Here is a 16,204-nt window from a genome sequence, read left to right as displayed (position 1 = left end):
ACACATACACACATGCACACACCCACATAGGCAGGCACACACACACACACACACACACACAAACAGACAGACACACAGACACACAGACACACGCACGCACACACGCACACATTTCCTCCCCGCCCCATTCACCCCCACTCACCTGTCTCTTCCGCGTGTCCCTCTCTCCGTCGGCAGGCAGCGGGTCAGTCTCGGCATGGGAGCCCCGGAGCGCTGATCTTCACCAGGGCCCCCTCCTGGGACCCGGGACTTCAGCTGCCGGCGCCGGGGCTCCCTCTTCATTACAAATAGTGCGCATGCGCGGGCAGCCCCCGCCCTCTCAGTCACAGCCCGTGTTCGCCGTCCGCGTAAAACCCCTCCTTCTGGTTTTTCTTATTTCTATTGTTTGTTCCACATTTCCTGTAGCCCTCACCAAAGAATATTATTATTCATTCCAGATTTACATCACTGTGCTGCTCCTTTCTGGTCTATCATATCTGTTTTTCTCTGAATGACGCAGCTCAGTAGTAGGAGTCTGTGGGGATGGGGAATCCGAGGAGCTGAGAGAACAAATGTAATGAAAATGAAAGCGTAGTTTTTAAATAACACTCGAGGGCGATATATTGCAGCTTCCTAACGCTGATTCTAACAGATTATGTTGTTGAACAACTCTGTGGCACTCGTATTGATTTCAGAAGGATGAAAGGCTGAGTTACACCCACTGGGATTTGAGAAGAGTAGGCCATTTTCACTAAGTATAAAAAAGGAATATTTGGTGGTGAAAAGGAGTGATCAACGCCCAGTATCATGTATTGTGAGAGATTGCCTTAAAACAGGACCAAGAAAACAAAACGACTCCAAAGGTTAATGCTACAGTTGAAAGCAGTGAACCCAGTTGAAATGATTTTCCAAACTCGATGAAAATTCCTAATGGAAGATTTATTTTTATTTTAGGAGTTTTCTATAGCGTTGACACGACCCGAGGGGTATCAATGCGCTTTACAGCAACATAAATCACAGAATCATTAACCGTCATAGTACACTAATAAACCGAGATTCGAGATAGTTCTCAATTCAATATCATGTAGTAAAAGTTCAGCAAGAAGCTTTGTGGCAGTGGTAAGCCGTCATTACTGGGGGATTACGAAGCGACATAGAGCGGCTCTTGTCCAGAGGGCTGGAGATGACGGTTGAGGAGGAACTCTTTTAATTGTCTCTTGAAGCTGGTGAAGGAGGGGTTGGTTCTGATATGTACTTGTATTATGGTAACAATGTGTTATTACTTAAGAAGCCCATAGCTCCCTATTCACACGCAAAAATGTTAAGGTACAGGTGAGATTTAGATCGTCACCTGAACGTAATTTTACTTTTTTTTTTTATAGAATTCACAGACATTCACAGAAGTGCACCTGGAAAGCTGAGCTGAGTTCCAGGCATACTTCTGGGAATGTCTTGTGATTTTTCCCAAAGGCTACTAGCCCCCCTTCGTGGGAAGGGTGGGTGGGGGCCACTCCTGGGCAAATGCATATTTTTTTTCCTCATAGGGAAACTATTTTACCCATTGGAAGAAGCCCTACCTGCACATCCCGGCAAGTCTGAGGACGTGTGGGAACTGTTATTGTAAAATAAAAAGAATTAGGTACATAGTTCCCAATAGATCCCGCCCACTTCGACCACTGGTGCGCACACATTTTCATCTTGCAAGTAGAGTTGCTCCTGCCTTTGGCTTAGGATCTCCGCCCATTTCCGGGTTTGAAAGGGCTCCTGGAGAAGCTCGAGAATGCCTGTGTACAAGGCACACCATGTCTTGTAACACCCACTTCTTACCCCCCTTGCGTGGGATTTACTGCTGCAGACTTCCACACTCCCCGTGGACGAATCACCACTAGTAACTGTGAGGATTGTTCGTGGATTCCTTGCTGGTGTAATTGAAGTTTAATTCAGGTATAAACTTGTGTCTGTCACTGACTTTATCCTTGTAAATAGACCCTGGGGTTTTTATATTTTTAAAAATGATGCATTTGGTGAACTGTGACAATCATTTCTATTTATCACACCACAGTCAAGGGTGAAAGATTCCCCGGGTGTGGAGTGGTCTGGTGGTAAACAGGAGTGGCATTCCACTCATCAGCGTGACCTGCTGTGTGACCCTGGCCATATCACCATGACTGCCAGTGCGTCTGTAGCTCCGTTGTGGTTCAAGAGGATACAGAAGCGCTATTAAAGAGGTGCTTGGTACTATGAACACGTCGTCACTCAGATTTCAGCACGATGAGCATGTGCCCTGCCAGTGTGTGAATCTGGTAGTTCAGTTCTAAGCAGCGTCACAGAGTAAGCACTCAGATTCAACTGTAGTTACGATCATGCAACAGTGGTACTTCAGTTCTAAGCATGAACAGCATGTAATCGTTGTAATATGGTGCTTTTCTGAGCGCGATCAGCTCTTAATCACGGTAATGTGTAATCCTAGGCACTACCAGCGTGTAATCATTGAAACATTGCTGTTCCAAGCAGGAACAGCATGTAAACATGATAATATGTTGCAGTTCTAAGCATGATCAGCCTCTAATCGTGACATTATGGCGCTATTCTCAACGTGACAAGCATGTCATCGCAGTAACGTGGGTTTCTAAGCACTAATAGCAGTGAAGTGCTGTAATATGTTGCTATACTAAGCATGATCAGATTGTAAACATGATATGTAGCTATTCGAAACGCGATCTTCATGCACACGTGGAAATCTGTTGCTATTTTAAGCGTGACCAGCATGTAATCGTGGTTATAAGCTAGTATTGTAAGCTCGATGAAATGTATGTGCAATTTGGAGGCATTACAGCACGATCAGCCTGTATACGAGGATGTGTGGAGCTATTCTAAGCCTGATCGACGTGTAAAAGTGCTGCTCTGGCATGATCATAATGCACAGCCCGTGTTTGCCCTCTTCCTGGGGCGTTGTAATGTCCCTGACCGCGGAGTTAGCGGTCTAGTTAATCGCGCACCGCGAGGTGCGCACACGCGAGCACGTGACGTAACGCGCTCGCATATAAAAATAAAGTAGGCGTGGCCGTGGTTAGTCCAGACCACGCGGTGAACCAAAGCACATGTGTCCCGAGTGTCTTTTACGCCGCAGCGCTAATCACGCCATGCGCCTGCGATCTAGAGAAACGACAATACGACTAGGGTCTAAGAACCCACACTATGCCCCCAGGTATTGCTTATGAGACTGAACTTGGCAGCGCACAGCTGTACGTTGCCCCATCTGGCAGTAGGCCCAGCGCGGAATGCACCGGCGGCGTGCCGGCTCCACATGCGGCCCTGGCCTAGGGCGTGTCCGTTGCGGCCGTGTGGTGCAGAACCGCCAGCAAGGCGCCCGAGAAGCGGACTGCAGTGCAGCTTCCTGGAAGGCAGGGAAGAAGGATTGAGGGAACCAGATGGTTTGAGAAGGAGGTGTGCATATGTAAAGGAGAGAAGGCAACACACCCAAGCAACACAGCCCGAGGAGGCGGACGGACAATAAACCACGACGGCGGCAGGTCAGTGGCAGCGCGAGGATAGACCTGGCTGAGTCACGAATCAAAGCACGTGCCACCTGCCTCGCCCCGACACATGTGGCAAGACCGTACCTGGCCAGAACCAGGGCTACACTGCGAAGAGTGATCCAGGCAATGAGCTAGGCCCCTACACGTGCGAAAATGGCGGCGTCCATTCCCGCCATTGAGCCGTTTGTGGTAGATGGTGCCCCAGCATCCCTGGCGCCCCGCTGGAAAGACTGGACGGATCGCCTGCAGATCTATTTCGAAGGCGTAAGGGACAGCGAGGGAACGCCACAGGGCCCTGCTCCTGCAACTGGGCGGGAAAGACATACATAGGATCTACAAGACCATCGTAGAGGCCACCCCAAAGACCTACATATCGCTCCTCAACGCTCTTAACGCACACTTCGAACCCATGGCTAGCAAAGACTATAAAAGGTTCATTTTCCGACAGGCAAAACAGGAGGCCGAAGATTCGCTTGATGCATTCCACGGCAGTAAGCATGGGCGAATTTTGCGAATCTGGCGTTTGCAAATTTGCGTATTTGCGAACTCGCAATCAGCAAAATCCGCGAATTCTCGCGAATTTGCAGATTTTTTTTTTGTGTTCGCAAGGGTTTCTGCCAGTTCGCGAGGGTTTTGTACCAGTTCGCAATTGCGAACTTACTTGTCGGCTTGCAACGGTCGCGACTATGTTGTTTCTACGTCTGGTTCATCATCACAGGTTCCCAGCACCCTCTGTTTCACCACTGCCAACCTCTGTTTCACCCATGCCACCCTCTGGTACATCAATGCCACCCTCTCGTTCATCATCACTGAAGATTATGGGGGGGGGGAAGCAGGCACACCTGCCCTGCTTCAACTGACATGAATGAATTTGGGGTTGATTTATTAATGTGTCACTGTTTTAAAATTCCAGTCTGGCACCTGCTTCCTTATCTGTAATTTGCTTTCTGTTGCAGTGCAATTTTTTTTTCCAGGACCTTTGTGGCCTACTTGTAGCTATTCTATGAGCCTGCTGTGAGGGTCAGAGCAGGGTCATAGAATTGTTGCAACTAGCAACTGAACTCTGGAGGGGCCCCAGTCAGGAAGCACTACAGGGAATGGTTACTATTACTAATGATGAGTTTGAACTGTTGCACTTGCTGAGTGCTTTCAGTTTTGCAAAACTCGTTTTTCTGCAGAACAGCAACTGTAATGCCCCAAACAAACATAGGCAACTGAACTTTGGAGGGGCCCCTCAGGAAGTACTACAGGGAATGGTTACTAATGATGAGTGAACTTTTGCACCTGCTGAGTGCTTTCAGTTTTGCAAAACTCGGTTTTCTGCAGAACAGCAACTGTAATGCCCCAAACAAACTTACTTGTGAAAGTTGATTTCTAATCCAAAAGTGATCCAAAGAAAGTCAAAAGGCCTCAAATCCAAAAAAGTGCAGGCAAATGTCAACCTGAGGAGTTATTCTGATAAAAATCATCATTTTCAGAAGGTCTATGCTGCTTGCTAGTGGATTTCTTGTGCAGAATTGCAAATTTTGTAATTTCGCGAGTGCGAGATTGTTGCTGCCCGCCGCACCTACATGTTCGCAATTGCGAACTCTCGCGATGCGTCGCCAAACTCCCGCGGGATCCTGCAGCAAGATCCAAAATGGCGCAGCACTCGCAAAATATCGAGAAAAACAACTCGGCAAACGCTGAATGACGGTAAGTGAACGCTGCACGCCGCAAAATTGTATCACCAAGAAAAAAAAATCCGCTGCGTGCGAATTTGCGGATTTTCGGTAAATTCGCGAGCGTTCGCGGATTGCGAATTTACCGAAAATCCGCGAGCGGAATGGATTTTCCGCCCATTCTTACACGGCAGGCTCAAAGAACTAGCCAGCACGTGTGGATTCCGTGATGAGCAAGAGGAAATACGAGGACAGATCATACAGGGGTGCTACTCCTCAAAGCTGAGGGTGACGATATTACAAGAAGACGGGAAACCACTGGCGGATATCCTGAAGCTGGGGCGATCCAAAGATTTATCACAGGCTAGGGCGTCGCACATGGAAGCGGCTCTCCATCAACCAGTGAAGGCAGAACAGGTCAATACGGCCGAACAAATTAATGTCGTAAGACCCATGACGCGCCAATATGGCGGAAGGAAGCCGCAAGAGAAACGCAGCAACTGTGGATACTGCGGGGGTCAACCACACTGCATACAAGACTGCCCAGCGCGAGGGAAAAGGTGCAGCTCGTGTGGGTGGATGAACCTCTTCGCAGCAGTATGCAGGTCGGCGAAGTCCAAGAAAGAAGCTGCTCACACCATAAAAGAGGGTCAGGACAGCGAAGACCTGGACGACGACACTAATGACTATCCCGTCCACTCCGCTTTTGCCATCGATCAACCCCAGCGGAAGAAGAGGCGCCTCCCGAAGTGTCGCATCAGGATACACAACCAAGAAGTGAGGGCTACAATCGACACCGGAGCATCCATAGAACTCATGGCGGCGAATGTGTACATGTGTTTAAACAAAGAGGACTAGATTAAGTTGACCAAAGTATTGCAGTACTCAAATTAGTTCTGTCACGGGCACCTTGTTGGTGTATTCATGAAGCCATCACTCAGACTCAAACTCAGACTAATCTCTTTTGCAATGGCGGTGCTAACGGAAGAGCTGGACACGATTTTGGAGGAGTCCGAAGATGTGTTCCGGGGCATCGGATGCCTAAAAGGGAAGGAGGTATCTCTCCACATCGCCCGGTCAATTCAACCTGTCGCACTCAGGCACCGAAGAATCGCTTTTCACCTCAGGAAGAAAGTAGAGAAGGAACTGGAAGCTCTTGAACGACAGGGTATCATCGAAAAGGTCAGCGGACCGACACCCTGGGTGTCCCCGATCGTCATAGCGCGCAAGCCAAAACAGCCCGGCCAAGTCTGCATATGCGTGGACATGCGCCTGCCCAACGCAGCGGTCAAAAGAGAGAGGCACCTGACTCTGACAATCGATGACATCTTAGGAGAGCTAAATGGAGTGCGATGGTTCTCAAAAATGGACTCCGATCAGGCTATCATCAACTTCCTCTCCATCCAGACTCCCGCTACATCACCACGTTCTCCACACACGTCGGCCTCAGGCGTTACCGACGTCTCAACTTCGGCATATCCAGCGCCGCAGAAGTTTTCCAGAATACCATAAGGGAGGTGTTGAGTGGACTCCCGGGCGTCCTGAACGTCAGTGATGATCTACTGGTCTATGCCAACACCATCGAGGAGCACCACCAGAGGCTAAGAGGAGTGTTGCAGCGGATCAAAGAATCAGGTCTAACGTTACCCCAGGAGAAGTGCCAATTCCTCCAGAACAAAATCAGTTTTTTGGGATACACCTTCTCCGACCAAGAAATAGCGCCAGACCCAGACAAGGTGAAGGACGTGCAGAACGCGCCAACTCCCTCCAACATATCGGAAGTGAGGAGCTTCCTGGGCATGGAGAACTTCTGCGGAAGATTCATACCCGACCTATCAAACCTCACCCGACCTCTCCGGGAACTGACCAAATCAGCAACCCCCTGGCAATGGGGTGAACAACAAGAGGCGGCATTTAGAGACACCAAAGCGGCGGACTTTGTCATATTTCGACCCGGCGAAACTCACCAACATTGCCGTTGATGCCAGCCCCTACGGCCTAGGAGCAGTCCTTACACCACGTCAAGGCGATGAGAAATGGACCCCCAGAGCCTATGCCAGCCGGTCGTTGACAGACACCGAACAAAGATACTCCCAGATAGAACGGGAGGCCATAGCGATCCACTGGGCCTGCCGACACTTTCATGTCTATGTGTACGGACACTCGTTCTCTGTGTCAACGGATCAAAAGCCGCTGATCCCACTGTTCCGGGGGTCAGTGTCCAAGCCACCCCCCAGAATCGAAAAGTGGATCCTTTAACTGCAAGAATACGACTACCAAGTGGAATACCGACCGGGGGCGACAAACCCCGCAGACTATCTCTCAAGACACCCCCGAGCTGCCACCCCAGGAGAAAGAGAGGACGCAGAGGATACTGAGGAGTATATCAAGGTCGTGATGGAGAGATCGAGACCCCTGCCCATGAGTCTGGAGATGATCATCGGTGCCACTCAGAGGGACGAGTTGCTACAGCTGGTGGCGAGCGCCATCCAATCAAATGACTGGAAGGCAGTTCAAGCCTCATTGAGCAAGCGGACACCACAAGCCAAAACATCCATAGAAGCGTTTCTCAAAGTGAAAGAGGAATTATCGCTTGACAACCAAGGGTACCTGCTAAGAGGTCCGAGGATCGAGATGCCCGAGAGCCTAGCCCAGCAAGCGGTAGAACTAGCCCATCGTGGACACCAAGGTATGGTCAAGACCAAGAGCTGGCTCCGCGCCAAAGTGTGGTTTCCGGAGATGGACAGTATGGTGGAACAAACAGTCAGGGCGTGCCAGTGGTGCCAAGCAGCAGGACAGCCCGACAGACCACCCCCAGTCATCACGGAAGACAATCCACGTAGGCCATGGGAGTGCGTCAGTGCAGACTTCGGGCACCTCCCCGATGGAAGATATATACTCGTCATCATCGATGATTTTACCCAAATACCCTGAAGTGGAGGTTGTAACAACCCTTACTGCCAAGGAGGTCATTGCAAAGTTTGAAAAAACCATAGCCACGCATGGAATCTTTGAAAACGTCAAGACGGACAACGGACCGCCTTTCCAGGGCAGGAGTTCGCTGAGTATCTGAAAAGCTGGGGAATTCATCACCGAAAGGTGACCCCCCGATGGCCTCAAGCCAACGGGGAGGTAGAGAGATTCATGCGCACACTGAACAAGGTAATAAGAATAGCCCATGCAGAAGAAGTCTCGATGGAAAAATCAATATACAGTTTCCTGAGAGAGTACCGCCTTACGCCACACCGAACCACCGAAGCGGCACCAGGCCCGTCCGCTCTAGGTCGAGTGGTCAGAGACACCCCCCCAGTCATCCTAACTGTACTCCGAACCAGGCAGACCCGCAAAGGACACTCCCCAAAAGGACCAGGTCCAACAACTACGCCAGTTTCAGGCGAAGGGCCCGAGAGCCGGAGATTCATGAGAGAGACCGTGTATACGTGAAGGACAGATATCCAGGAAGCAAATTCCAACTCCCATTTGAGCCCCGACCATGGACTGTCACGCACCGCCGGGGCACAATGGTGACAGCTCAACGAGGTCCTGAAACAGTCACTCGAAATGTATCCTTCTTTAAGAAAGCTCACCCGGATACTACCAGCCTCCCAGCACAGGAACCGGGAGAAGTCCCCAGCCAACCAGAGGAGCCCAACGGAGCCGAGGAGGAAAATGGTCACGAAATCCCAGACGGAAGCGCTGAGGCAAGTTCCCCCAGACCCAGTCCCCACCGATCCTCAGAGGAGCCCAGATACACCCAAGCAACTCCTCAAGCAACCCCACGGAGGGTCCCCGTCCGAGGGGTTGCGGAGGCTGATGGCGAAGACAGCGAAGATAGCAGAAGATCGAAAGATGATGCATCGCGAACACTTTCCTACATTGACCAGAGTCCTTAGGGGCGACACCGCCGGTGTGTGAGTAGTGTGCGACCCCACCCCCATTTGTAACTTTAAAGCTCCCTTGAGCAGCGGGCTGACGAGCCTGGGATCCCGCACCTACGCGCCGGAGTGGTACTATACCTGGCAGATATTGGCAGCCATCGGCAACCCCAGAACACTGCCTATCCCTGCTGATGAGGGGTAATACCCCGAAACACGTGTCCAGGGATGGCGAAGACAGCGAAGATAGCAGAAGATCGAAAGATGATGCATCGCGAACACTTTCCTACATTGACCAGAGTCCTTAGGGGCGACACCGCCGGTGTGTGAGTAGTGTGCGACCCCACCCCCATTTGTAACTTTAAAGCTCCCTTGAGCAGCGGGCTGACGAGCCTGGGATCCCGCACCTACGCACCGGAGTGGTACTATACCTGGCAGATATTGGCAGCCATCGGCAACCCCAGAACACTGCCTATCCCTGCTGATGAGGGGTAATACCCCGAAACACGTGTCCAGGGATGGCGAAGACAGCGAAGATAGCAGAAGATCGAAAGATGATGCATCGCGAACACTTTCCTACATTGACCAGAGTCCTTAGGGGCGACACCGCCGGTGTGTGAGTAGTGTGCGACCCCACCCCCATTTGTAACTTTAAAGCTCCCTTGAGCAGCGGGCTGACGAGCCTGGGATCCCGCACCTACGCGCCGGAGTGGTACTATACCTGGCAGATATTGGCAGCCATCGGCAACCCCAGAACACTGCCTATCCCTGCTGATGAGGGGTAATACCCCGAAACACGTGTCCAGGGATGGCGAAGACAGCGAAGATAGCAGAAGATCGAAAGATGATGCATCGCGAACACTTTCCTACATTGACCAGAGTCCTTAGGGGCGACACCGCCGGTGTGTGAGTAGTGTGCGACCCCACCCCCATTTGTAACTTTAAAGCTCCCTTGAGCAGCGGGCTGACGAGCCTGGGATCCCGCACCTACGCGCCGGAGTGGTACTATACCTGGCAGATATTGGCAGCCATCGGCAACCCCAGAACACTGCCTATCCCTGCTGATGAGGGGTAATACCCCGAAACACGTGTCCAGGGATGGCGAAGACAGCGAAGATAGCAGAAGATCGAAAGATGATGCATCGCGAACACTTTCCTACATTGACCAGAGTCCTTAGGGGCGACACCGCCGGTGTGTGAGTAGTGTGCGACCCCACCCCCATTTGTAACTTTAAAGCTCCCTTGAGCAGCGGGCTGACGAGCCTGGGATCCCGCACCTACGCGCCGGAGTGGTACTATACCTGGCAGATATTGGCAGCCATCGGCAACCCCAGAACACTGCCTATCCCTGCTGATGAGGGGTAATACCCCGAAACACGTGTCCAGGGATGGCGAAGACAGCGAAGATAGCAGAAGATCGAAAGATGATGCATCGCGAACACTTTCCTACATTGACCAGAGTCCTTAGGGGCGACACCGCCGGTGTGTGAATAGTGTGCGACCCCACCCCCATTTGTAACCACTCAGCACCACTCAGCACCACCACATTATCACTCAGCACCACCACATTATCACTCAGCACCACCACACTATTGCTCAGCGCCACCACAGCACCACCACAGCAACACTCAGCACAACCACAGCACCACTCAGCACCACCACAGCATCACTCAGCACCACCACAGCACCACAACATTATCACTCAGCACCACGACATTATCACTCAGCACCACCACAGCATCACTCAGCACTACCACAGCACCACTCAGCACCACCACAGCACCACTCAGCACCACCACATTATCACTCAGCACCACCACATTATCACTCAGCATTACCACAGCACCACTCAGCACCACCACAGCATCACTCAGCACCACCACAGCACCACTCAGCACCACCACAGCATCACTAAGCACCACCACAGCACCACTCAGCAGCACCACAGCATCACTCAGCAGCACCACTCAGCACCACCACAGCACCACTCAGCACCACCACAGCATCACTCACGGCCTCCACAGCATCACTCATGGCCTCCACAGCATCACTCAGGGCCACCACAGCATCACTCAGGGGCACCACAACATCACTATGCGCTACCACAGCATCACTCACGGCCTCTACAGCATCACTCATGGCCTCCACAGCATCACTCAGGGCCACCACAGCATCACTCAGGGGCACCACAACATCACTATGCGCTACCACAGCATCACTGAACGCCACCGCATCACTCATCGCCACCACAACATCACTCCGCGCCATGACAGCATCAATCTGTGCAACAATTCAACAACAAGTGGGTCAAATATGTTCTCTCAATGTTTCAAGCTTTATTACAAATGTCACAAAAAGATGTTAATATTTCACTTCTGTTCTTGGATTTTCGTCACAATAAAATACACTAAACATAATCTTCACAAAAGTTATTTACAAAAGTTTAAGCTATTGCCATTATAAATTACAATCACTTTTATTTAAGTATTAATTATTTTAAAAAATAAAAGCCTTTGTTATTTGTACTATCAATACATCTAAGTCACGTAAATACAAAACATGTTGCATTACAAATGCTATAGGTGTCACATTTGCGAAAGTTATAACTATTGGCATTGTAAATGACATAGCTATTAATTTAGCTATTTTCACAACCAACACATAAATAAAATTATTGTCATTTACAAGACCAATAGCTCAAACTTTCCTAATGCGAGACCTATTTCATTGCAAATGCTTGTTTAATAAGGCAGCATATCAACTCGTCTCCCCTCCCTCATAACCTATTTCCAGCTTCTCCAGCGCCACATAGTGATACAAATGGCAATAGTGCTATACAATAGTCACTCCACTGCAATAAAAAAAAACAAGTTAAAAAAAATTTAATTTTCAACACGAAAAGCTCTAACTTTCACAAATGCGAGACCTATTGCATTGCAAATGCTTGTTTCTTTTTGTTAGTGTCCTCCCTGAGAGTGTCTTTTCTTTCTGTTTTTTCTATTCTTGTTAATGCTTTATTCAGTGTACTTCTGTCATAGCCCCTATGTCTAAATCGTTGTATCATTGCATCAGTACATGCTTTGAAGTCGGATTCGGAGCTGCAATTGCGTCTTGCCCGCACAAATTCCCCAAAAGGTAGTGCGTTTATTTGGTGTCTGGGGTGGGCACTTGAGGTGTGTAGAACAGCATTGCTTGCTGTGCTTTTGCGATAGAGCCTACTGTGTAATTGATCATCTTTGACATATAGTTCTATGTCAAGAAAGGTTATCTTTTTTTGGCTAAATTCATAAGTGAATCTGATGTTTGAAGCGTTCTTATTAAGATGATCCACAAAGTCTGTTAGTTTCGCCGTGTCTCCTGTCCAGACCATCAGGCAGTCATCGATGTATCTGCCCCAGAATAAAATGGAGTCAGACCATCTAGTGCCCTCTGGGCCCCAGATCCACCGCTCCTCCAGCCAACCCATGAACAGATTGGCATACGAGAGCGAGAACCTGGAGCCAATGGTCACGCCTTATTTTTGTCTATACCATCTGTCTTTAAGCAAAAACACATTATTGTCAAGGATCAGTTCGATCATCGAGATTAGCATCTCTGTGTGTTCCCACATACTAGCTGATCGTCGCCTAAGTATCTTTCTGATAGCTGTCAGTCCACATTCTCGTCTAATACTAGTATAGACGGCGGTCACGTCCAGTGTGACAAGTATCATATCCTTGTCCCAAGCAATGTCAGAAAGTAGTCCCAGAACATGCTTCGTATCCCGTATATAGGATGGTAAATTACCCACCAGTGGTTTCAGAAAAATGTCTACATACTCTGATAGATTTTCAGTCGGACCCTCGATCCCTGATATTATGGGCCTCCCTGGTGCAAAGGGTAGGTTCTTGTGAACCTTCAGGAGTGTAAATGCAAGGGTATTTAGGTCTATCAACCCTGAGATAGCTATGTTCTTCTTCATCCAATAAGCCCATTCCATGCCACTGTTTGAGGTGTCTGTTGATGTGGTCACTGAGTTTCCAAATTGGGTTAATGGGCAGGGGTTAGTATCATTCCAAATCCCCTAATTGCGAGAGGATCCGGTTGTCCTTGCTTGTCATGATAACAATATTTCCCCCCTTGTCTGCCTCCTTAATTGTTATACTGTCGTCCTCTCTTATTTTCCTAAGTGAGAGTCTCTCCCCACATGTTAGGTTGTCATTGACTATTTGTGGTTTTTGTTTCCTGGAGTTGTATTTGTCCAAATCATTGAGTACCAGTTTGTGGAAAATGTCGATGTTGTTGCCTGTGTGTAGTGTGGGTGTGCATTTCTATTTGTTTTTCAAACCACTTGCTATCTGTTCATTGCTGGCCACATTAAAATCACGCATAATGATGTCAGTGGTGATGATCTCATCCTCGCAGTCTGTGATAGAAAGTAATAATCTGGTGTCTAATATCTCCTGGATAGTGACTTCACTCAGCACACATGTTTGATGCTCAACATTCGTACTTTTATTCACCTCATCATACATTGTGAAATGTTTTTTAATCTTCATTTTCTCATGAATTAAAACAAATCAATTTTCAAGTCAACAACACTGCCATTGTTCTTGGGACAAAAATTCAAACCTTTTCTAAGGAGAAACATATCTTCACTTGACAGATTCCTATCTGATAGATTAATAATGTGTACATCATCTACTTCCTTTTGTTCCATGATCTCGTTCTCATGCCTTGTTTTTGCCACGCACAAGGACAACACAAGGATTTCTCATTTTTTGGGGTAGAGCAAACCATGAGACACCCAAGTGGGGGTAATAGTGAACTGCAATCACGCAGAAATGAAGCGTCCTGGATCTTGAAAATGCGGGCGACAGAAACAGGGATAAATGTGGACCAGGAGATGCACTATTTCTTAGGCAGATGAGTACACCATCACCTGATCATATATACTACCTAAATGTACAGGGAAACTGATTGTGATTTACTGATGTTTGATGTAATGATCTCACCTTATACTATTACCTTAGCAGCAATGTATACATTTGTTATAGAGTATAAGGTGTTCAATTATGGTTTTATGTTTCTTGACTGTCACTCACACACAATAGTCACTGACAAACTGAACATAGAATAAGACATACACATAAACATCAACAGGCCTGGAGGATGGTATTTAGAGTGCACTCTTAAGTGATTACCTACATCACTGCAATACTATAAGATTGGTTTGTGGAGAACATGTGGCATGAAATACATGACCGGGATTTCGGGTTATACTTGTGTCTGGAGATAGGACCTTCCGCTTTCATAGAGCGATTCGATAACTGTTTAAAATTCTTTACACATGTCCCCACGACTTCACAAAAATATAGGCAACGAATTTAAAATTCAGGGGCCATATCGTGAGTAGTACTCTGTAGTGGGACCACTACCTATTCACACGATCTAAACAAGTAGAATACAAATTCGCATTGGCGGTGGGGTAAAGAGTATGATCTTAGAAGGGCCACACAGCAATTAGTATGGTCTAACCATGTATAAAAACATATGATACCTTCCAAAAGGACGATACGGAAAGAAGGGGAATTTTCACAAACATATGTGGCTCTCGACACCGTTCCAAGATGGCGCCTATAATGATATGCATTAGAAATACGTAGTGGCGGAAGTAATATCAGCCTGACCGAATAAAGGTATACCCAGATATGGGATAGGTTTCTGTATACAAGATACGAGCGCTACCTTTGTTAAGGAATACCATAAATAATAGATTTTTTCCGTTAGCATATACAGCCGACACCACTACTCCAAGATGGCGTATAGAACTACAGGTACACGTGATCCCGCGTCGCAACGAGATCACGTGACCAGGAAGTGCAGAATAACACTCGCCCAACAGAATACGCCGGCACTCGTACACGAGTTACCGGCGTGAGGGCCAGAGAAGCGAGGAAGCTCCCTTGTGACACAAGAAATGTAAGAGAGTATGGATTATCTGGAATAGCACGTACTAGGTGCTAAGTATTTAGAGGGGCGTCCTGCAATACGGGCATTTTAGTGTGAAGGGGGCCGGTATTAATATCGGTGCCCCTCTCTTTTTCTACCCAGATTCAAAATATCGATTGTTGTAGGGGACGTAAATAAATTAACTTGGAGAGTGAATCCTGATGATTTCTCCTCACGCCACATGAACATGTGGCCTGGAATTATCGCCGCATGACAAGTATGTACTCACGATTTTTATACTCTATATAGGCAGGTTTCTTAGCTCATTGGTTACGACTTTAATCATCAGGTTTCCTGTTGATGTATGAATTTTCCTTTTTTCCTCTTGTATTCACAGAATATATTACTGAGAATACGTGCAGATTAGTGAGTATGATTGCTTGACAAGTATGTGAGCACCAATCACTACAATGGTGAGGGCTGATCTGGAGATTATGATCTTTCTTTTCTTCTCACAGACGTGTCACTGGGTGACATAGCTGGCTGTTCTTATGAAATAGGAAATATTGGAATACAGATATAGATAAATCCTCACACATAATCAACCAGATTGTTCACGCATGTTCTGGGATGAATACGAATTATGATCTGTGCATTTTAATGTTTATGAACAATGCGAGCAAAGAAATTGCATGCAACAAGTGCCACTCAAAATCGACTATTCCTTTGCATGTAACTCGATAATTTCACAAGTTTTTGACAACTATATAACGAGGCACATAGGAATTACACTTGGACGTTGCCTGGGGAGCACATGTACTCACCCAAATTTGTGCTTTATGCATCTTGAAATATAAAGTCTTACACAATGTATATATGTGTTTTACCAAGCCGTGAACAAGTTGCATGTACTAAATTACAGAAGACGACGAAACACGTGTTGGCTTGGAAAACCTGGACAACTAGCATCAGGAGGACTGATTAAAAAGAAAAAAGAAAGAAAAAAAGTTGAATGATTTGTTCCACTTTGTTTTTGTGCTCTCACTAAACTCTGAAAAGAATGTACCTTTGAACTTACGTGTGCTTGGGTGAAGTTTTGATTTAGGGTATACCAAACCTTCTGTAAGTGCTGTAAATGTGTTTCCCGGTTCAGACTTTAGATCTCTATATCGTCAAGGTATGCTACGGCATAAGCCTGATGGGCCCGCAACAGATTATC

This window comes from Lissotriton vulgaris, chromosome 6 (assembly GCF_964263255.1).
Source record: "Lissotriton vulgaris chromosome 6, aLisVul1.2, whole genome shotgun sequence".
NCBI lineage: Eukaryota > Metazoa > Chordata > Amphibia > Caudata > Salamandridae > Lissotriton > Lissotriton vulgaris.
This window is presented reverse-complemented; position numbering follows the sequence as displayed.